A 21,730-nucleotide genomic window follows, 5' to 3' on the forward strand; every position below is an offset into this window, starting at 1 on the left:
AAAAGGCTCCAGGCAGGCTCACTATACCTGATCTACCTACCATGCCTTTAGGATACAGTAAAGCACTTCTCCCCACTTCTTTTAAGGATTACTCACTAATACACCAATCCTACAGCAATTTCAAATGAGATTTAAAGGGGATAAGTAAATGGAGTCCCAATTACCTTTGCTGGGGCTACTCCTTTTCTTTCATTCTGATAAGTCAAAGACATCCTTAACCTGAACTGCAGTCGGCACCTATGTTCCAGTGTTTTTCATATTATTTCATTATGCCTAGTCCTGGCAACAGAGCAGTAAAGTCCCCAGTGGGTTTGCAGATCATCACAGCAACATGATTAGGAAGCTTGATCCAAGTATCGTAAAAGTCAGTGGAACCTGGATTGAACCCAAAGGGAAATTATTTCCCCTGCTATGGGTTGTTAGCTGTACATTATGCTTCTTCTGTTGATATAAGTGAATCTTTCCCCATGCACCCATTTTAATTACTTAACAATAGAGCCTGCTTTTGAACAATATATTTTCATGAAAGAAATCATAACCTGGAATAGAAAAAGCATGTGTTCTGTGCTCTGGGATCAAGCAAAAATTCCATTGACTACAGTAACCGTTGAGTAAGACTATCACACTATTACATAAAGGCATGCACATATGTATGCACATATATATGCACTGGTTTACTGATCTGTAGGTCCTCTAAACCCTTCCCTAGGAACTAGCACTACGACAAACATTTGTAGGAGAGATATAGCTCATTTGGTCATGGGAACATGGTGTATCTCACCTGCTGTATAATACTATTTTCTAAAATTTTATACATTTCCCATATTTAAAATATGGAGACATTTCTGGGGGAAAAAAAAAAGCTTTATTCTAAGAAAGAAAACAAAATGTTTCAAGAATAGTCTAAATATTTAAAAGATATCTTAATTTTAACACAGATTTCAGGAGATTATTCATAAATGAAAACAGTATTGAGTTTATGTAATAATTATTTGCATTTTACATCTGCTACAGCATGCAAAGGAATATTGGTAATATTTCTAGCTCACATGCTGTTCTTAGCATAGAGGGCTTTTTTTTGTTAATGGGACTGTAATACACATAGTAACTGGAAGAACAAGTCAATCTGACAAAAGTTGTACCTGAAGAGAACAAAAATCACAGAAACATTTGGGTTGGAAGGCACCTCTAAATGGGTCATCCTAGATCATCTATAACAGACACTTATCTAGTCTAGCCATGACTGACTCCACACCCTCCCATGGCAGTTTGCTCCACTGACCTAAATGTTGTGTAGCAGTAACCCCTTTCCAATATCGAACAGTCTAGCAAAGTATTCCCTGCCTCATCTTAACCACAGTATTTTTCTCCCTTCTTTCTTCATCTGAAGATCACTTGCCCTGTTCTTTCCAGGCCTTTTGCATATATATGTGCAGTTAAAGCTCTGACTGACACTTTCTTCAGACTCAGTGTACCTAGACTTTTTGTCACTTTTTGTCACTTTTTGTCACTCTTTCATCTTGACTTCGGGTTTTTCCATCTTTCTGCCGAGTCCTGTGAATTGAGGTTACCTTTTGGCTCTTGATTTTCTGGGCTGAAGAGGATTTAAAATGTTTGTACTGAGCCCAGTTAGGAATTTATTTTATGAAGTTTGAAGTTACAAATATGTCATCGCACATCTCCCTTCTCTGTAGTGGCATTTCTTCTTTCCAATTTAATATTGTTCTCCCAAGAAACACCTTGAGAAAATCACACATACAAGATCAATAAGCACATTAATGAGATAAATAACTGGAATTTAATACTGCTGTTCTTCAGGATGTGCTCTGCAATTTCAGGGAAATTCCACCCAAACTTGAACAAGGAGTGTTAACTCCTTGTATAAACGTACATCACCTCTATTAGGCATTGCTAGGAGTGAAGCCCTGTCAGCACCAAGATTACCTGAGCATTTACACTGAGCGTCTGAGGGCTGTCAAGGCCACACTAAGTTCCAGTAGCAGGGAATTAAAAGCTGCTTCTGATATGCCTGGTGGGGCTGTAGTCATGGCAAGGGCACCATATACTTTGATTTTTAAATAACAACCTTCACCTGATACATATTAATGACTGTGACACCCCTGTGCTCCCAACGCAGAGGAGGTCCGGAGGCACAGGAGAAGCTGGTGGCCTGCTCACGCTCGCAGAGCAAGCTTTGGCTGAGCTGCCTGGAGTCATACACTGTGCGTGCAAGGCGTGTGCTACCAAACACCCACCCGTCCTAACTCTGCCAGTGCCTAACACAGACCTCGGTCAGGCTGCCTTTCTGAGCAACTCATAAACACAGACTCGCATGGTCAAATTTGCCATCCATGACAGAACACCTGCGGCGGTTTGAATACCTGAGGATTTGCAAATATTTCCACAGTTGTGGATTTAAAATACAATATTTATTTGGTGCATCATTCTATCGTAATGCACATGCACTGAAGTAGAATCTGGGACTTTAAATCAATTATTTGCCTGTAACATAAAACAAGCTGCTTTTCCTAATGAAAATATATGCCTAAAGAAAGTGGTAAAGAAGGGGCTCTCACACATGAAAAGGAGACTTTTTTTTTTTTTTGACAAAACAATTGGCAGACAGTATCTGAACGGCTTGCTCCACAGTTGCTTCAAATAGCAGCAATATAATACTCATCCAACTTGTTTTCAGAATCAATATGAGGAAGGTTTGGGTTTTCTAGTTTTTCACTGTTTTAACAGAGAAGACACTGCTGCTGGGACTGCCTCTGCCTATTGCCAGCATGAGAAGCTGAAAACACGCTTAACAATAGCATGGCACGAGCAATTTATATATTAAAGAGATAGCTGTAAAGTCTGATACAAACAGACAAGCGTTACATTTTCCAATATGCAGCTCAGAAGACAGGCTTATTGACCATAAAATTAATTATATAACCCAACTTGTGTTATGTCATCTGAGACCTTAGTTAGGCCACTACCTTTTTAATGTATACTTGTATGTGTATATATATACTTTTTTCCCCCACACAACTGTCAAGTTACATTCCTTCTATAATGCTGCTGTGGTGCTAACCTGAAGCATAATGATTGTGCTCATTATAGGGTTATTATGAGTTCTGGGATGAGGAGCTGTCAATAATTTGATTTGCTCCATGTAAGGTCTTTGTTGTCTTTGTTGTAAAGGGAATCCCAATTATACCTTTTTGAAACAGTAATTACATTAATAAACAGATTAAGAATGGTAACCACAGGTCTCCCTCCAGCAAGGCGTGCAAGCCCGTGTCTCAGTGGGTGCACGGGACAAGGAGACAGGGTGCTGCCAACTAAACTGCTGAATCAGGCCTTAAAGTACAATCCTCTGCATCCTTGAACAAAAGAAGCTGGTACAGAATACTGCAGTGCTCATGGCCAAATAGATTCAATATTTTCTGCATAAATGAAAAACCTATACACAGTAAATTTTCTTGATTGTTCTGTCTAGCTTTTAGTTTTTGTTGTTTTGCTGTCAATTCAATGCAGCCTATTAAGAGAAATGTGTGAAGACAAATGACCTTCAGCAGGAATTTATATTGCAATCACACAATCTTAATTTCTTCCAGAAAAAGAGCTACTGAACTGGTTCTCCAGTTTTCAGATAAGTCAGGTCCAACTTTTAGATACTGCCCTTATGTTGTGATTATGTATTGTCAATGAATTCCTATCTAATACACTGCAAGATACACTGATACCTGTGCAGTTAGGTTCCAAATACATTACACCAATTTGATAATGACAGTACAAGTAGATAAGTCTCTAGCACCTTCCTGTCCATTTATACACAAGGTTTTTTGGCTGTGTTCTTTTTTAAAGACCTCTGATCTAAAGGTCTTTTAAAGGCCTCACCTCTAGTGAACTGGGAGAGAGGCTTTTGTTGCTACAAGTTCATGTACAAAAACAGCAAAGGTGTTCCTTTCCCAGGATTTCAGCTTAGCCTTTACCATCAACATTCAATTGAGTTGCAAGGTATACAGTGAATTCTGTTCAAAACCCTTTCTGGTCTGCATCCTGGTTTATTACACTTGTTCGCCTACTGGCCACGTTTGTACCCCCAGGCACCAGTAAGGACCTGCTCACTGCAGGCTGATAGATCAGTACAAGATCACAGACCTCTGAAACGCTCCTGGCAGCTGCCTGTTTGCCTGTTCACTCGCTCTCTGCCCTAAAGCCCATGGGCTACTTCAGTGCAGCCAGGGCTCAAGGCCTGGGCTGCAGGATCAGACCCCTCTGCTATGTAAAAGAGAAGTTTCAATGTCTAACGCTCATGTGTAAAGGCCACTGAGGCTGCAGTGAAAACCACAGAAACAACACAGAATGCAGGTAAGTCTATATCAGTGTGTTACCAGTGTTTCTTGTTTTTAACAAACTAGGAAAAAAGAAGAAATTCTGAATTTAAGGCTTCTGTTCCATGCTCAGCACCTTCTAGTTGAGGCAGTTCATCTGATGCAGCAAAATACAAACCAGACACGGTAGGATAGCCCTGTTTCACAAGCTCACTAATATAATGCACTTCCATTTCTTAAGCTCCAACCCACAACTCGCTGCCTTGCAGAGCCTCCTCCCAAACCTGGTCCCTGTGGGGCGAGCCAGGAGCTCGTACCCTCCAACTTTCAGCCAAGCGACACAGTTTTACAGCTAGAACTGGGAGAAAGGTTGCAAAGAGCAAAGCTTCTCGTGACCATGCTGTCCCTACCCACCCCCACCGCTCTTCCAGTGCTGCCCGAAGCCTCTTCTTTTGGGGTTAGCCCCCACCTCCACTGCCCCGAGCCCCTTTTCTGGGACTGGCACAGGCTCTGCTCCCCACCCGAGATGCTGAGGAGTGATGACCAAGGGTCTATTCCTGCACAGTCCACCCCAAACCATAACTCTAAATGTGTCTTCCAATTCTACTCACATATTTATAGGCCCCTTCATGAGGACATATTATTCTTTCAAAAATATTACAGGAAAATGCTGCAAGTGATTGTCATTAAAAAACCTCCATCATAATTTCATTAATAATTAACAAAAAGAATGCATTAGTGTTGTCCTGCAAACTAGGGGTGGGGGGTTGTCTCATATTATTAAATTGAGAAGGGCAGCAATGGAAAGTCTTTTTAGATTGGTGTTTCCATTCTTTCCTCTTTTGCTTGGTTCAAAAGTCCTGCATAATTAATACTGTAGTACTTAATAAATGCTTATGAACCTACTACCTTTCTGTTCTTTCCGTTTAATTAGGTGATTGACTTCAGGCATACTATAAATTATAATGACAATTCAATTACTTTTTTAATGTGCACGCTTAAAAGATTTATAAACAGGAATAGAGTAGAAAAACTAGAAACACAGCAAACTGGAGAACAACACGAAGTAATCCCGTCTCAAGTATCTCTCCAGTGTCTGAGCACCTTCAACAACTGGGAGATATGGTGTCTGGTACAACCACAGAGAATTGTGCATTTCTATACGAATGCCCATGTACACTCCTTTTAACTTTTTCGTCTAGGACTTGCATATCTCACTCAGCTTCATGGCAGGAACCTAAAGTAGTTCCAAGGAGAAGTCAGGCTATGGAGTCTTAGGTAAAGTGTCCGTAAAAAGCGGAAGACCCCTTCCCTTCTGTTAAACAAATCTTAAAACTTCTGCCTTATTTCATCATAACACAGTCATTGCTAAAATTTGCAGGGGGCCAAAGTCTCCCACGGTATTCCAGCTGGCACTGGCAAATCGTCAAAGACCATGGATTTCATAACCTCATGAACAGACCCTTCCTAGTCAGGAGACAGAAATGTCTGTTTGAGAATATTTCACGCCATCAGCACCATATACTGCAACAATCGAAGTTAGCTCTTCTGATATTGTTGTTATGCCATCTAGGTCTCATTCCCTGACACTTACAGGAATGTAAATTATAACCAAATTCACAAAGCTAAGAGAACTGCATATATAACAAATCGAATAAGAATCAGACCCTGGTTTTCACCTCAAACCAGGGCTCAGAAAAGTGCAATTGATAAACTAAAAATAATCTTTTAAAATTTAAATAGTTTAAGATACCAAGAGAAGAGTTAACCTACCTAAATGTCCATACCTTTCCAACCTGTGGCTGGTCACTGAAAACAAAGAAATCATCACTATTTTCTACAAGTTACCTGTCACCAACACAGAGAGATGACAGCATTTGTTTTAAATCACACTGTATGCTATATTGGTGAAACTTTCTCACGTAAAGAAGTCATTAAAATTTGGGCTACAGGAGACGCTTTCCCATCTGGGAGATGAATCTGGTTTGGTGTGACTATTCCTGGCTGTTAATTTAGAAGTATAAAGTACAACTGTACATTCTTGGCATACTTACTGGGGATGCTGGCATCTCTGTAACCAGAACTGCTTTCAGAGAGGGGGAAAAAAAAGACTGGGCAATTCACAGTGCCCTAGAAAACTGATGGGCAACTTAGTGTTTTAAGCATCATCTATCAACAGTGCTGAATAGTCAAAAGGGAAATAAATTTAAATATATCACCAAGGCACAGTGCTGTGATAACTGTCTCTGGTTTTCTTTTTTAATACAGAAAAAAAATCCCAGACGCTTGTCTCATGTGCGCCCAGTGAAGCTGAGTGGAAAGCAGATCAATCCCACAGCTTCCTCGTGTGTCAGTCCACCTCAGCCAGCACAGAGCAGGGCCAGAGAAGGTATAGGTAAAAGAGAAAACACCAGGAGGCTGAGCGGTGCCGTGAATCACAGGGAACCGCTTTGTCGGCAGCTTCCGTTCTCGGAGGAGCTGCGTGGGGCTGAAACAATGGCTCTCCTATGGAGCTGTGTCTCATCTTCCTCATCTACAGCTGGTGATGGATGATAGGTCAAGAGGGCAGCAGACTTTGGGTGCACAACCCTTAAATACTTCATCAAAGATGGCAAAAGGCCATATACTACAATAACACAGCAAATACTTCCTTTTGCTGTAGAGCAGACAAATTCCTTCCTCTCTGTTGGCTAAATCTGAAGCTGTTGCTTCACAGCTCAGAGCGTCTGCAAGTTCTATATTCGCAAAACACGTAAATAAAAGGCATTTTTATTCCTGAGATCATTCTGTTGTAAACATTCTCACAGAACTGGAAAGTCAGCCCTATCTGTGCTGAAATCCTATGCAGTCATAAATATGTAATTCTAGGGATTTATGGGGTTTATAGACAATAAAAGAAGGCGCGTCTCACTCATTTTAAAAATTGAAACTGCATAGTAAGAATTGAAAAAATTTGTGTAAGTGTGTAACACCCAAACTTTTCACACTGAAGGGGTTTCCTGAAAGAAGAGCATTCTGATTTAATAGAAGTGAAAAGTTCCATGAAAAATAGAATTTTTGTCCCTGGTTTAAATTACGCTTACTAAAAGTAATAGGCCTTATGATACAACAAGATACTTCAATACTGACAGTTTAACAGTATTGTTATGCTACTCAGTGAATTAATTTAACAAGACATATGAGATGAGGTGGAATACATTCAAGCCATCAAAATATCCTTATGAAAAAGAAAACTGAAGCAACGTTTAGAATGTTATGAAATAAGATATCTTACTGTATAAGAGTTGTCAAGGGTTTGTCCCAGTTTAGAGGAGAGGTAAAGTATTTCAGAACCTTCTGCCATTTAAATGTTCTTCCAACCAGTTTTGTCTTCTGCTTCTCCTTAGCTGCTTCTCTCTCTGTTTATTCCCCTAGGTATCTTTAAAACTTGATCTAACTGTTCTGAATTTGACAATATAACTTAATGCTCTAACAGGACAGAAAGCTGTGGCCTCATGTCTGGTTTCTAAAGGCAGCGGCAGAAAGGAATCTCCAAAGAAACCTCCAAATCAGTTGCGACGATTTCAGCTCCCTCACCAGCTGACTAGAGAGCATCAGCAACAGAAGACAACCACCTAGCTGCCCACCCACACAGCCCCAGAAGCAGAGGTAATGCAGTAATAACAGAATCATCGATTAATGACAACACCACCTAATACCAGCTCATAATTTTCCCATTTTGGACACTTTCAGAAGTCTGTTCCCATCAAAGTTGAAGCGACTGGTGCGGGCTTTCCGGCAGCGCAGCGCAGGCAGCAAGGCAGCAAGCTGTGCCGTCCCACTGTGCGCGTTGCAGCAACATGGGAAACCTGCACCTTCTGCCTCCAGGCATGTTAAGACAGAAGAAATGGGAAGTTTCCCTCCCAAAGACCTGACAGAATTTTATGCTACAGCAGTGGATTTGCATCATTTCAGTCAAATGATGTATTACAAACCTCACCATAGATTTTGAACTTAAACGCTTCAGAACTGAGCAAAATAAATGGTGCTTATGTTCAGAAAATGGAAGGTCTTGGGGTGGAGGTATCTCAACTGTCTTATAGCCCTGTTGAACAGATTGGAAGCAGGCCTGTCATCTCTAATTCAATCGAGTATAAATTTCAGATTAAAAAATGAGTGATTTTAATTAATAATCATAATGTGTACTGAAAAGTTTCTGAAACAGTAAAAGCTTTTGCAGAGTCTCTATCACCCAGAAAGCAAATCTGCACATAGGTAGCACACCCTCTGAGTATTTTCATTCCTTTTTCAGAGTGTGAAGCTAAGATTGGCATTAAACCGCATCATATTTTTAATGGGGTTTCCACCTGAACTGAGAGACACTTGAGGAGCCACAGTGATGTCCCAGAGAAGAACATTCTGAATGTAACTTTTCTGCTACACCCACCTTCAGCTCGTGGCCCAGCACTCTGCTCCCTTTTATTCATCCAGGTAAGGAAAAGCTGACAGCCGGGGGAGGAAAGAGATGGGAAGCCATATGGAGCTAGAGTCAATTTTTGGTACGCATTTGCGAATAGACACAAAAGAGATAAATGCCGGCATGCATAAATTCATATTTTATCAATATATATTCTGGTACTTACTGTTAGAGTAATTTATTCAAAAAAGGCATTTAAAGGCAAACACTGGTTTAAAGAAAAACCCAAATCCTTAAAGAGATGCATTCCAGTCCTGACTTATTCCTTCCCACAGCAAGTCCAGGATCCCAATGGTGTGAAGCAGGAGGCAGAAGCCCACTCGCTGGGTTTACCTCCCAAAACCAAAACGGAAAACGGTGCAAATAACCAAGAACCCAAGAGGGAGTTTCTCCAGGCAGCTGCCCAAAACAAGTCCCCCTGGAGCAGGGCCAGTTGAGCAAGGGTGGACGACCAGCCTCGTGCACAGAAGTGCTGAGGGTCCACGTCCAAGCTGCTCATGCAGAGGGCAAGCGGAGCCGACAGTTTTGCATGCAGTGTCTTGTAATGACAAAGGCTAGCAAAATTACAAGCATTCACTAGTTATTGCTGCCTGTATTTGCTGTACCTATGAATGTTGAGTTTCACTTCTCAGAGTTATTCAAATTATCCAGCCCTCATGGGTCTGCGAACCTGAGCTGCAAGTCTCAACGCGGAAGGGGATTTATTAAAAGACTGCTGGTGCACCTGACCGTGACAAAAAGCTAAAATAAAAAGGTAACGAAACACATTGAACATTTCTGAACCCCAGATTATGTTTGGCCTGGATCCAGCGGACACATTTGATTTCCACTGACTCCCCTGTCACAGATTGCTGTCTCCCCAAACTGTGATATAAGGGCACCACACAACGAGAGCAGGAGGGCAGCGGAGCAAAAGTAGCTGTGAGAGTCACTTGTTCCATTAGTCAGAAATCAAAAATTAAAAGAGCCACTTCAAATGCTAAAGAATGCAAAAACTCATCACTTCCTTCCAGTGGAGGGCAAAAGACCTTATTTGTAAGTATTGATCAGAACACGTGCCACGGCAGAAAACTTCTGGACTCTGTTCACAGGTCTGAAATAGCTCTGTGTCTGGACTCGAGCAAATGGTTTGAATTTTCTATGCTTTTTCAAAACAGTAATAAAAACACATACCCACCTCACAGAATAGAGGCTTCATCAATGTTTCTAACTCACTCTCAGCTTCTCAAGTAGACAGTCCTGCAAAAGTGCAGAGTACCATTTTAATTCCTTTAAAAAATTTTTAATCCTGTGTAATTATTGGTGTTTTCTGTTTTTTGGTTTGTTGGGGGTTTTTTGGGTTTTTTTTGGTTGGTTTTTTTTTTTTTGCCAGGTAGGAACAATTATGGTTACAAAATCAGCATCTCTGCCTGGAGGTTGATCTCAGGGTCCTGCCTCACGCATACACATACAGCATATTCCTACATCTTCCACAATACATACCATGAGTCTACAAACAGGTCAGTAGGACACAAGGCACATGATGCACATCTAAATCTGAATGCAGAACAAGCACAAAAAGTGGGTATTTTTAAGATCAAACCTCTTTCCTAAGAACCTCGTTTCTTCCCGGTCACACAGTCTGGGTGTGACATGTAAGAAATGGCTTCCTGAGGCACTGTGGTATCTTCTGAATCACTGCCATTACCCGAGAAAACCCCAGGAAGTGGTTTGGATGAGAAGCTGGACCCAACTTTCGTAGGTATCAGCTGATGTCAGAGTACAGACAGCACAAAGCCCTAACAATATGAACATTGTGAAACCAGGAATGACCTTCTCTTATCTCCTGCAGTTTGGGAAATAATTTATATCCCGGTGACTACAGAGCTTAGGAACAAGTCAAACAGTTAATTATTCACTGCGCACCTCATAATTAATATCCATTTCAGGCCAAATCTTTGTATGTCCATAATAACATGAAGATCTCCAGTGAGGGAAACAACAGCATGAGCTTTTGGACCTCCTTCTGCAAAGCAATTCATTTTTCCATAAACAGTTACTATTAAGCAAGGACAAAGCAACAAACCAGACAGCCATCTGTGTAAACGAATTTAAAAGGATGGTGACCTCATAAAATTTTTCAAACTAACGCTCTCCATTTAACTTCTGCCACCCCATCCTGCCCCAGCAGATGCTGGCTTCGAGGACGTCCCTGGGTGAGCGGAGTGCTTCCTCTTTAGGGAAAGCTGGTACTTTAAAGCCACAGTGATTTCAAACCTGTGAAAAGGGCATGTCAGTGAAAACACCTTGGCATTTATGGAAGCAAGACAATCTAACCAGCAGCCCGCACACCCCAGAGGGTGTTGCCACAAAGATCTGTGCTACGTTTGCCAGCTGAGCTTCCTAGAGGTATGAGGTCAAGCGAGCACAAAGGTTCAGGCCACTGATGATAATACAGTCTCTGCTGAATTGTGTTCTTTCTTATGACCCAGAGAGAAGCCAGCAAAAGCACAGATGGCAAACATTAGAAAGGAAGACAAACCTGACAGCCTTAAAGCAAAACTCACGAATCCACATATCGTGCAGCTATCCTGTACACACCCGAGATGGCCACAGCATCCACGGAGACTTCAGGCAAAACATGCAAAATAAAATACCAAGTAGAACACCTACAGGCAGGTGTGAGTAACAAACACCCAAGGCCATGTCTTGCACCAGGTCACTTGCAGAACGGCCCTTTATTCCATTTACTGAAACCAGCCAGAGCCACCCAAGAGCTGAGAGCAGGGTATATTGGGAAGATGTTGGTGATACCAGACCATTGGTAGCACAACAGAACGAAGTACACAAACTCCTTTACAAAGGCATGTGGACTACAAACATTGCAGTATCAAAGAAGGTACCTGAAAGGAATGTATATTTGCTTCTCATTTCCAAGCACCAGAACAACGTAACAGTATTTCAACTTCATTTAAGTGGTGGAAGGAAGCGTTCACTTCTCCTGTTTATAAAGATATTTCCAATCCATCTAGTGCAGACATGGTAAAAATTACCTCCCTCAATGCCAAGGCTTGTTACACTGACTCTTCTTCTCTTTCGCCTGCATTTTCAAACGATCATTACTTTACCATTCCCATTCTGCAACACCTGATATTTGTGTGCCTGATAGTTGTGTTTGCTTTAAAATAATGGCCGTGAGGCAAAGGTAGCTTGCCCTTCTGACACAGCACGTAATTGTACAAGTGTCTGTGTAGTAATAACCCATCATACACAGAGAGTGGCATTTCTCTAATTGGCATTTGCTGAACGCAAGGGCACCCTGTGCAAACACAGTGGCTTTTTTATTGGCAACCTCTTTCATTATCTCACTCTTCCTAACACAGAATCTCCTTTCTATCGTTAGAGAAGAACAAACTGCTCCTCACCACAGCCACAGCAATACTATATATTTCATATTACGTGTGAGTGAATACTATTAAAGATTAGCCTTAAAAGACAGAGTAGTATTAACGGCTGTCCTGGGAATTTGTTACAGAAAAGGGAACAATTCTGACCTCTGAGTCCATGTTTCAGTGCCTTTTTGAACCACTTCAGAGCAAAAGTTCAAGCTGTGTCTCATTTCAGTTTGTCACATCTTGTTGCATGTAAAAGTGAGGACAGAAATTCGAAAGAAGCTGGGCTGGCGCTGCTTTCCCCTGCCTTCAGTTCTGCCGTGTCAACTGATGCTGGCACATGCAGCATATTTCTCTGTTTCCTTTGCTTTTGTCTTTCCTTGGTTACTGCTTTGAGTTCCTACCCAGCCATCTTCAACCGCTCTCCTGTTGGCTGCCATGCTATGTAAAAACTCAAAAATGGCTTAGGAAACATTTAAATCTGTGCTATCTTGGCAAGCAGTTAATCCTGGAAGCAAATGCTACTTACACAATGGAGTGCCCGCGTTTCCTAGCCTGCTGTGGAGATGTCATGCCTCATCTCGTGAGGCTGGAAGGAATGCACAATGCTTTGTAACATACCTCTGACTTTCCATTTCTACTATATAAGCATCTCGTTATCAGTTTTTATAAGGAGGGAAAATGGGAAAGGAAATTCCTGGAAGAGATTACAATTGTCAAACAAGCTTTTGATATCTTTTAAGCAGCTGAAGCATTAATTTTTTGGCGGCGCTGTCAAAAGTCTATGAGGGCTTCCTGGCTGCAGTAGAAGAAATAGTACATTTAGTTCAACTACAAGCTGTACTTTTTAAAAAATCCATATGAAAACAGACTCATTATTCATTTTTCTGTTAATACGTGGTTTTGCCCTGCAGTTTCAATAATATTTTTTGTAAGACCTTGAAGTCTCAAGAAAGAACTGCAACTTAGAGCTAAGACTTTAATAAACTTTTGTTTATATTATAGTCAAACCAGAACAAACAAAATAAAGCTACAAATGACATTTTTATAGGAAGTCAAGAAAAAGATTCATGTGTCTGAATATTTTAGTTACAGTATGGTAGGCATGATTATTATTTCCTGTAAAGCCAAACTGTATCTTTAAAGAACTGGACGAAGGCTACTCTGGGAATAGAGCATGAACATGACTTGGGCCTCTAAAGAGTACCTAGATATAAATACCATACAGTTTTAATGCAACAGTCTCGTAAGTATTCTGGGAATTTTACAGTGGAACAACGGCAAGATATGGCCATGAAAAATTCGTTTGGAGTCTTCAAAATACCATCATGTTGGATTTCTCCAAATGTCTCCCTTTGTGGTAAAAAGTGCCAAAAACTTTCAGGAAGAACATTTGCAGTGAGACAGGCAAGAAAATTACCTCTTTTAAAAGTGATCATAGAATCCCAGAAATTAGATCAAAAAGGAAATGGCCAAAGTCTATTAGATCATCTTGTACCCAAATAAGAAAAATCTATGTAGTATTTTTTACAGTGTTTTGTCCAGGTCACTTTGGAGTTACTCAAACTCATTAGCTCTTCTGGTTTCCATCAGAAGAACAGACCTTCACAGTAATGATTTTTTCCCTCGTAGTTAACCTAATACCCCTTTTGCTCATTTGCACCATTCTACTCCTTTATAGCTCTCTGAGACAGCTATTCCCTTCTAGGTGATCTTGGCTTTGATGCTTTTACCACTATGATATCTAATTTAACAGCAATCAAGGTAGACAATGCTAAACTAATCAGAGTAACTGATTTCTGATTTGTAGCCTGGCTCCCTCTGTAACCAGCAGCAAGTTTCTGGTGGAATGAGACCTGAGGTCCTGGTCAAGAGTCAAGTGGGGGAAAAATCACCACCGTTGGCATTTAAAGATAGGCTGTATTTCACCAGCACATGGCCCTGAGTTTTAAGGAGGATGGAGATCTACTAGCAAAGCAACCTCAGAGGTTCCTATTCTCTTTACTCTATGTAATGCTCCATGATCAGTTACACTAGGGAAATTTCATTACTATTACCTCTCCCTGCACATTAGTGAAAGAGGATTTAAAGAGTTTTGTGTCTCCCTATTTCTTTCTCATTCCCAAATTACAGACTTCCAGATTAGGATTTCTGGCTGGCCTTCGTAAATGGAAATGGAATTCCCTGGAGAGGGGGGAGGAGTTTCACACTGCACGTTGATATCCTAACTTCCAAGCAAGGGACAGCAGATGTCAGGACCTCACAGACTGACTTTGTATCCCCTGTCCCTGAACATAGATGGTCACAAGCACCATGCAGAGCAATCTCCAAATGTACATTCACTTCACTGCCTATAACTAAGTGTACAAGAAGCAAATCTGCAGAGGGTCCGTCCTTGAGCATGTTGGAATAAGTCTGTGAAAACAAAATGGCTACCCGATAAGGAATTTAATTTCTTAACTTAGTTGTTATTATTTCTAACTAGCAGGGTAGCAACTGGCAATTGTGCTTGAGAAAAAGGCGGGATGAGTTTCTGGAAAACCCCTCAGTGCTAACAGCCTGTCTGCAAAGGGACAAAATCATGACACGAGACTACAGGCGCTTGGCAAACTCCTCAGCAATCTTGAATTAGTGCCTTGTACTGCACTCATGTTGTTAGCTATTGCAGTATCATGTAAATCCTTCACGACAGTGATATTTTTGAAGTACCACTGTACTGTCATGGGTCCTGACATTATCAAGGCTCCTGGGGATGTCAGTGTGTGGCATTTCTTTCTCGCCTCCTTTACACCAAGTTTCCAAGCCAACCTGAACACCCTGAGAAGGGCCAAGATCTGCCTCAGAAATTTAACCTGGGCTGGAAAGGAGCTTCTTCCCTCACTGCTCCTTGGGGTACGTGACCTCTTTACCCAGGATAACCCTGTCCCTTACCCGCTCCTGTCTCAGGATTCAAGTACGGCTTTGCATCTGAAAACTGGAGGCTGGTAGGGAGGGCTTGTGGCAGCGAGCAGACGAACAGGGACTCTGCGCTGAGTCACTGGCGGCACACCACTTGTTGAGCTGTTTGAGGTCCTGCAGGAAAAATGCTCACTTTGTGGCACTAAAGAGAAACACTGCCAAGAGCAAAAATCCTGCAGAAGTTACTGCACTGTGTCTCTAAAGGAAACAAAACAGGAGACAAAGAAAAGACTTTGACACAGTTTACAGGAGTTGGTGCCGGGCTACTGATATAAAGGAGGTACCTTCCCATCTGCCACAGTACACTCAAGGCTTCGCCTGCAGTATCTTCCTTCCCTCTTCTCCCCCATGTGCAAACAAATGGGTAGATTCCTTTCAAACTAACTCGATGCCAGGGTAACATCTACAAGTCTATTAACTTACTGACAGCCGGTCCTGGATCTCCAACAGTCTTATGAAAGTCGCTGGCTGCTTGCAGGAAGGACTGAGCTGCTGAGCAAAGGTTTCAGGACCAACATCATCAGGCACAGAGCGTGCAGGAAGAGTTGAAGTGTTATCTGAAGTGTTATTCATTCACATTATTGTACACAATAACATCAAAAAGATGGAAGGCTCTTCATATATCTTATCAATTGGACTAAAAAAAAGAAATACCACAAAAATGGAATACCAATACCGTTTTTCACTTTCCCAACTTTTCTTTATGCTGTATTTTCCTTATACTGTTTCACTGCACTGCTTTTCTTCCTCTTTGCTCTTTATTACTCCACTCACTACAAACATCAACAATATTTATGGATAACTCCTTATTTTTGCCTGCAGCAAAATAATGTCTAAATGAGGCGATGGCTAACCCATACTTCCTCCACGACACCTTAAGAAACAAAACCCAAAACAAATCAATTAAACTATTCAAGCCCTTCCTGACACAAGCCACCCAAAATTGGAGTTTCCTACTATCTAGGGACTGGTTCAACAATTTCAGTGGGATTTTATGGAAACACAAAGATTATTGTGAAGTAACACAATCAAAAGATACTGCGTGCCCTGAAGTAGTGAAATCACTACTTTGCCTCATATTTCAGAATACTTTTACAACACATAGCCAGCTCACAGTAGCGACATACCTCTACTTGCGTTAACGATTCCATTAATGACTGAGCAGCACTGCCAGCTTCATACAGTCATTCTTCAAACAAAATAGTGCTGCTAGAAGGGAGGGCCACGGGCAAGGTGAGCTTTGTCTTACCTCTGCTCTTCTTCCTATCCCAGGGCACCTCTTTATTCGCGAGTATTTAAGCACTGAGAGTACTTTGTCAAAGCGATACAAAACTATTAAATACCAATTCATTGTTATGACCCTCAACAAATATCCAACACTCAACAGCTGTACAGAGCATGCAGTCATAGATTTAACAGGTAGGAGAGAAATTAATTGTATTTAATCTTTTAAAAAAATTCAAAGTGAAGCCCCTGATATTCCTGTGTCAGATTCAGTCTCCATTTTCGCCTCCCAAGTATGGTAATTACAGTCCTGTGCCCACTGGGAACTAGTTGCACACTGAAACACCAACACACTTCACTGGAGGAGGGAGAGGTTTGCTGACGGAGTTATTACTAGATAAAGCAGCAGATGTTTTGACTTCCAGTGAATGGGCAGTATCCCTTGCTCTCAACACCTAATTATTTTAACTATGAAGGTGAAATACCTGGTTAGCCGTTGTCCAGGGCAACTGACAAGATTTGAAAGGTGGCCATTAAATAGGCAAATGCTTTTCTGGAAAAACAAGGGTTTAGCCACCACGATCGTTGCTCCTCAATTCAAGCTGTGCAAGCAGAGTTTGGTGCCTGCACTTAGTCACTGAAGTCAACAGGGTTAGGCATAAGGACCCAGGCATCCACCTAAAGCGACTTCACCGCAGGGTCAGCACCTGAATTAGTTTGTCCCCAACGCGACACCTCTGTCACAGCACGCAGGGAGGCACCTACACGCACTGCCACATGTCAGTTTGGACTTCATCCCTCTGCCTTGCAGACAGCCCCAGCGCCAAGCATCAAGAAACAGCAGGCAACTTGCTAACGCTTTTTCCTAGCAAACAACAACCCTTTCTGAAATGCTTGGAAGGCTTGTGGAGTGTTTCTGGCAAGTTGGTGATGCTGAGTTTTTGCACAAACACGGTGAATGAAAGCTACCCTAAAATGCTATTACTACCCTAAAATACTATCACTACCCTAAACTACAATCCCCCTAAAAATAGGGGGAAAGGAGGTCAATATTAGCCAAAAGATATTGATGTGTAGTGGGCATAATGATTTCTAGAAAGCTGTGGCAAATAAAACATATAGCAACATCAACCGGTTAGCAAGCTTTTCTAAGCATAGTACCCCAGGAAAATTCACTGAATTTTAATGCAAATGACTCAAGATACATCAAGCTTTTTGTGCCTAACCTTTTACAGATTTTGAATTATATAACCAGTTTGTCATGAATCACAAAGTCTTACTGAAGTGACTGAAAAAATGATATAGAAACAAAGGAAGAGTATAGTTGTAAGTCACAGTTCAAAGAAAACCTTTTCATTCCCTCCTCTCCCTTGATCTTCTGAGCCTCCTTTTAATTGTCACTTCTCTTTCTGCTACTTCTGTGGAACGCAATTCCTAACCCGCACTCAACTAGCCGAAGAGCAGATGAGGAAACTGGTGTCAGACCGAGTGCATGTGTTGTACCAGGCACCTGTCTGCAAGGAATGGAAAGGTATACATAACCTGTATCACTCAGAGCGAGGGCATCCACACTATGACAGCACATGCGTTGCTACTGAAGGCAGCTTTATGTAAACACTGTGTCAACAAACGCACAGCCGTGGGTTAACTGGCTCCTGCAGGAAGCCTGGTTTCATTCATTAACTACGACCTCTGGGCTAGTACATGAGGAGGAGGAGTCACACAGGCGAGTTAAAAACAAAGCTCCTGTTTTCCCACTGAAAGTTTTCAAGTCTCAAAATCCTGTACAAAACTCAATCTGCTGTCACCTGAGTGAAAAACCATAGCAGGCGCTCCAATAAGTAAGACCTGCGTGAGAGTTTGCAAGCTCAGCCCATGCAGAGGGCCACCTGCCAACAGGAAGAAGTGGTGAGGAGGAATTTGGATCCAGCTGCTATCCTCCCTCAGCCAAACAATGCCGCGCGATAAACAGCATTAAGGACGTTTTTTAATCATCAATCACACCGTCAGCATCCGTGTCTGCAATTTTTACTCCCTGGTTGCCAGGAGAAGGGCTTGAGAGAGTTCTGAGTTCGAGTTCACAGAGAGCTGATCTACTGTTTCCTATCACAGCTGTGTCAAAGGGACTGAGCCCACAAGAGGCAGGAAGAACAGGGGGGAAAGAAGAAGAAATGACAAAAAGTGCCTCACCGTAGGGCTGACTCAAGCTGCTAAATTCATCAAAGGTAACACTCACAAAAATCTCATAGCTGTCTTTGCAGCCCCATTTTGCATGTCAGCTTCTGACAAAAAGGCAGAGTGGAAAGAGCAAAAGGGGATAACTCAGTATCTGCAGTCCTTATTTTCATAATGTGAAGTACTGAACACCTGGAAAATGAACTATGACCACATCCTCAGTAGGTCACTGTGGCAGGTGCAACTTAACCTTAAAACCACATAGCCTACTGCACCTTCAGATTTAGCCCAGATAGCACCTGGGTTAAGTACTCCAATAAATCCGCTCGCTGCTCATGGGCAGTAACAGAAAGGGTTAAGAAAACAACCAGGCTGCAGCTGAAAATTCCACAGCACTTCCCTCCACAGAGCTGCAAGCTGCATGTCTCCCTGGGATAAAACGGACCGACCGACGAGCTGCCCTAAAGATCAGCCCGTTCAACACATTGAAACGCCGCTGCCACTAGCAGACACATATGGCTGGAGAGCTCGGGAGAGTTAGAGCATCACGGTCGCTCGGCGGTCCTCCGGCACGGCCGATTCCCTGGCGTCCGGGAAGCGCACCTTTCGGCTACACATCGGAGCCGGATTCACCACCTTGCAGCCGAGGAACCCCCCTCTCCTTCCTCCCCACCTTGGCCCCCGGTGAACACCCAGTATCTGGGTACTACCTGCATTTATCAGCAGAGCCATCCCGTGTCTTCAGTCATTCAAGGAATTTAACAGCCTGGAAATTCCTGTTGTCCATTATTTGAGGTCACAGATAAAAGCTAAACAGCAGCCGTGACTCCCATCAATCATAAGTCACTCACTGATAGAGTGTATGGTAGGAGACCTACTGATGTAAGCTAGTCACCAGAGAAAATACCCACTGATGACGCATATCCAGGCACAAAAATAGTTACAGGGCCCCCAAAGGGATTATTCAACAGCCTACATTTAGATATTCTTACAAGAGACCCGCAGTCAATTTGCTGCTATTAGATGGCTGGGGAACATTGAAGTTTAAGTTTCCTCAGCAGACATAACCACAAATAGCTGGTTTAAATAAGCTACTGCAATTACAAGCTGTTTTGTAAATTTTAACACTGCATTATAGGGATTAAGTCTAAACAGAACCACTGGCTACAAAATGCTGTATAGCCTTTGCTCTTACTATTTACCAGTTCCTTCTGCCTATTAGCCAGCAATGAAAAGAACAATTTAAAATTAATTCACAAATGCTCAAACTAAGTCCCTTGCGCTACCCAAGAGCAATGTTTGTTCTAAAAAAAAAATCAATATATGTGAAATGGTGCAGGATATTTTGGTGATGCTTCAATGCTACCTGGATCAACTTTTTTGTAAAATACTTTTGGCTTACTTTTTACCCCTCTTTGGCATTTGCCTCTCTACTACTCAAAAAAAAAAAAAAGACCTGAATTGTTAATCTGTCTTGCACAAATCAAAACCATGTAAAAGTAAATTATTGACAACAGGCAAAACAAGGTAGCATGCCCCTGCTTTGAGCAGGGGCTCAAAGATGACCCCCAGAGATCCCTTCTAGCCTAAATTACTCTATGATTCTGTGCAACTGGATTGGTTGGTTGTTTTTTTTTGCATTAACTTTACCTTGCATTTTTTGCAAGTTAAAAACATAATCCTCTAAATTAACCAGTCAACTGATAATTCCACAATACTCTTGCCCCCCTCAACAGTTTCAGGATCATTCTCATGCCCTCACAGCAACCAAATTGACTAGGATAAGACTGAGACTCCTAACACTGCTGATGGCGAGACACTGACTGTGCATTTCTGGCAATATTAAAATTTTTATTTTTTTAATTAACTGATTTTAACATCCAAGCCCTCTTTTCAGAAGCAATTTTAGCTTAGGAGTCTAAAAGTTAATGACTTTCTATTGCATATTTAAAATCTAAATATAGGAAAGTATTTTATGACTCCGATGCCTACTTCATTGACATACTTTTGGAAAGCATTACTTAGCCAAACAAACACTTAGGATTTATAGTGTTTACCCTGTTAAGCAGGAGAAAGAAATGTCCCAGGATACAAACCTGCCTCACTTTCTTAATCTGTGATAACATTATTAAAAATAATACCAAAAATTATTTTTAGCACAACTGTTTTGCAAAGCCTTCACGTTTCTCTCATGCATCTGTATGCTGGCAGTCCACATGGCCTAATTTAAGAGCCCTAAGAAGAAATATTCATTGGTGCCCTCTAGCTGATTATCCTAACCAATTTGCTGCAGACACCTAGCACCAGTCTCTCTTTCCTCCTCCTGTCATTCATGGGTCTTTCACTGGTGCCCACTCAATGCGATACAACAATTCACTTCCTACAGAATATGTGGGAGTCAAAACATTCAAATCCCCTCGTGCTCTCAATTGTAGGAGCTCTTACAATAACACAAGTGTCATGAAAAATAGGAGAGGTGTAAATGTGTAGCATAGCACCTTACCAAGAACCTGTGAAGTACCTAGGTACACTTTATAGCAAGTCTGCAAATTCCATGGGAAATTACAACCTGCAATGTTTCACACAAAGCCCCTCACCCGTTCAGAAGTGAGTACTATAATCACCCCCTTCATCAAGAGCCTTTAAACAGCTTATGAGCCATATATTATGTTTTACCACGCATTCTGAAATTCGTGTAAACTTAGTCACTGATGGATCAGACAGTTTCACAACTCACAGCCCGGGACCTCCCTTTTGCCATTGCAAAAGCCTGAGCAAGCAGAGAGAGCGAGTTTGCCTCTTTCGCTCTGACAACTGCCAAAGGGGTGCATTCCCTGTTCCACCCGCTGTGCCCCACTCCCCGGAGGCCCTATGGGGTACCACGGAGGTACACAGACTCATCACCACACCGTCGCATGGCTGTGGCAGGGACGCACCTGGAGCACTGCTGCATCTTCAAAGCTGTACAAGCCACGAGGCAGGGATGCTAACACATACCGTACTGGACACCATCTCTAGGGTGACGGGTGAGGCAAACAAAACTGTGTCCAAATCCTAAACAGGAGATCCCCTGGCTGGAGGGAAATCCCCCACCGAGAAAGAGCTGCCCCAGGAGACACCGTGCCTGTGGTGTCCCCGGCACCAAGGGAGGAGCAGCACGAGGTGCCCACCAAGCGCAGGCTGCCAGGACAGCTCTTTGGCAACTCCACCAGCGGGTGTAT

At 42.1% G+C, this 21,730-nt stretch overlaps 1 protein-coding gene across 6 annotated transcripts in view; it reads right to left on the minus strand.

Moving 5' to 3' along the window:
• Positions 1–21,730, minus strand: part of HIVEP2 (HIVEP zinc finger 2) — a 143,585-nt gene that overhangs the window by 68,210 nt on the left and 53,645 nt on the right. For 3 of the 6 annotated variants that reach the window (XM_075087804.1, XM_075087799.1, XM_075087801.1), the window contains exon 3: positions 9,959–10,020. The exons of 2 other annotated variants lie outside the window; for them this stretch is intronic. The gene's annotated coding sequence lies outside the window, so the exon portion shown is untranslated. Of the gene's footprint in view, positions 1–9,958; positions 10,021–19,219; positions 19,409–21,730 lie in introns of those variants that run through there. One more of the 6 variants, XM_075087803.1, reaches the window with a different exon arrangement.

Source organism: Phalacrocorax aristotelis, chromosome 3 (genome assembly GCF_949628215.1).
Source record: "Phalacrocorax aristotelis chromosome 3, bGulAri2.1, whole genome shotgun sequence".
NCBI classification, from domain to species: Eukaryota; Metazoa; Chordata; class Aves; order Suliformes; family Phalacrocoracidae; genus Phalacrocorax; species Phalacrocorax aristotelis.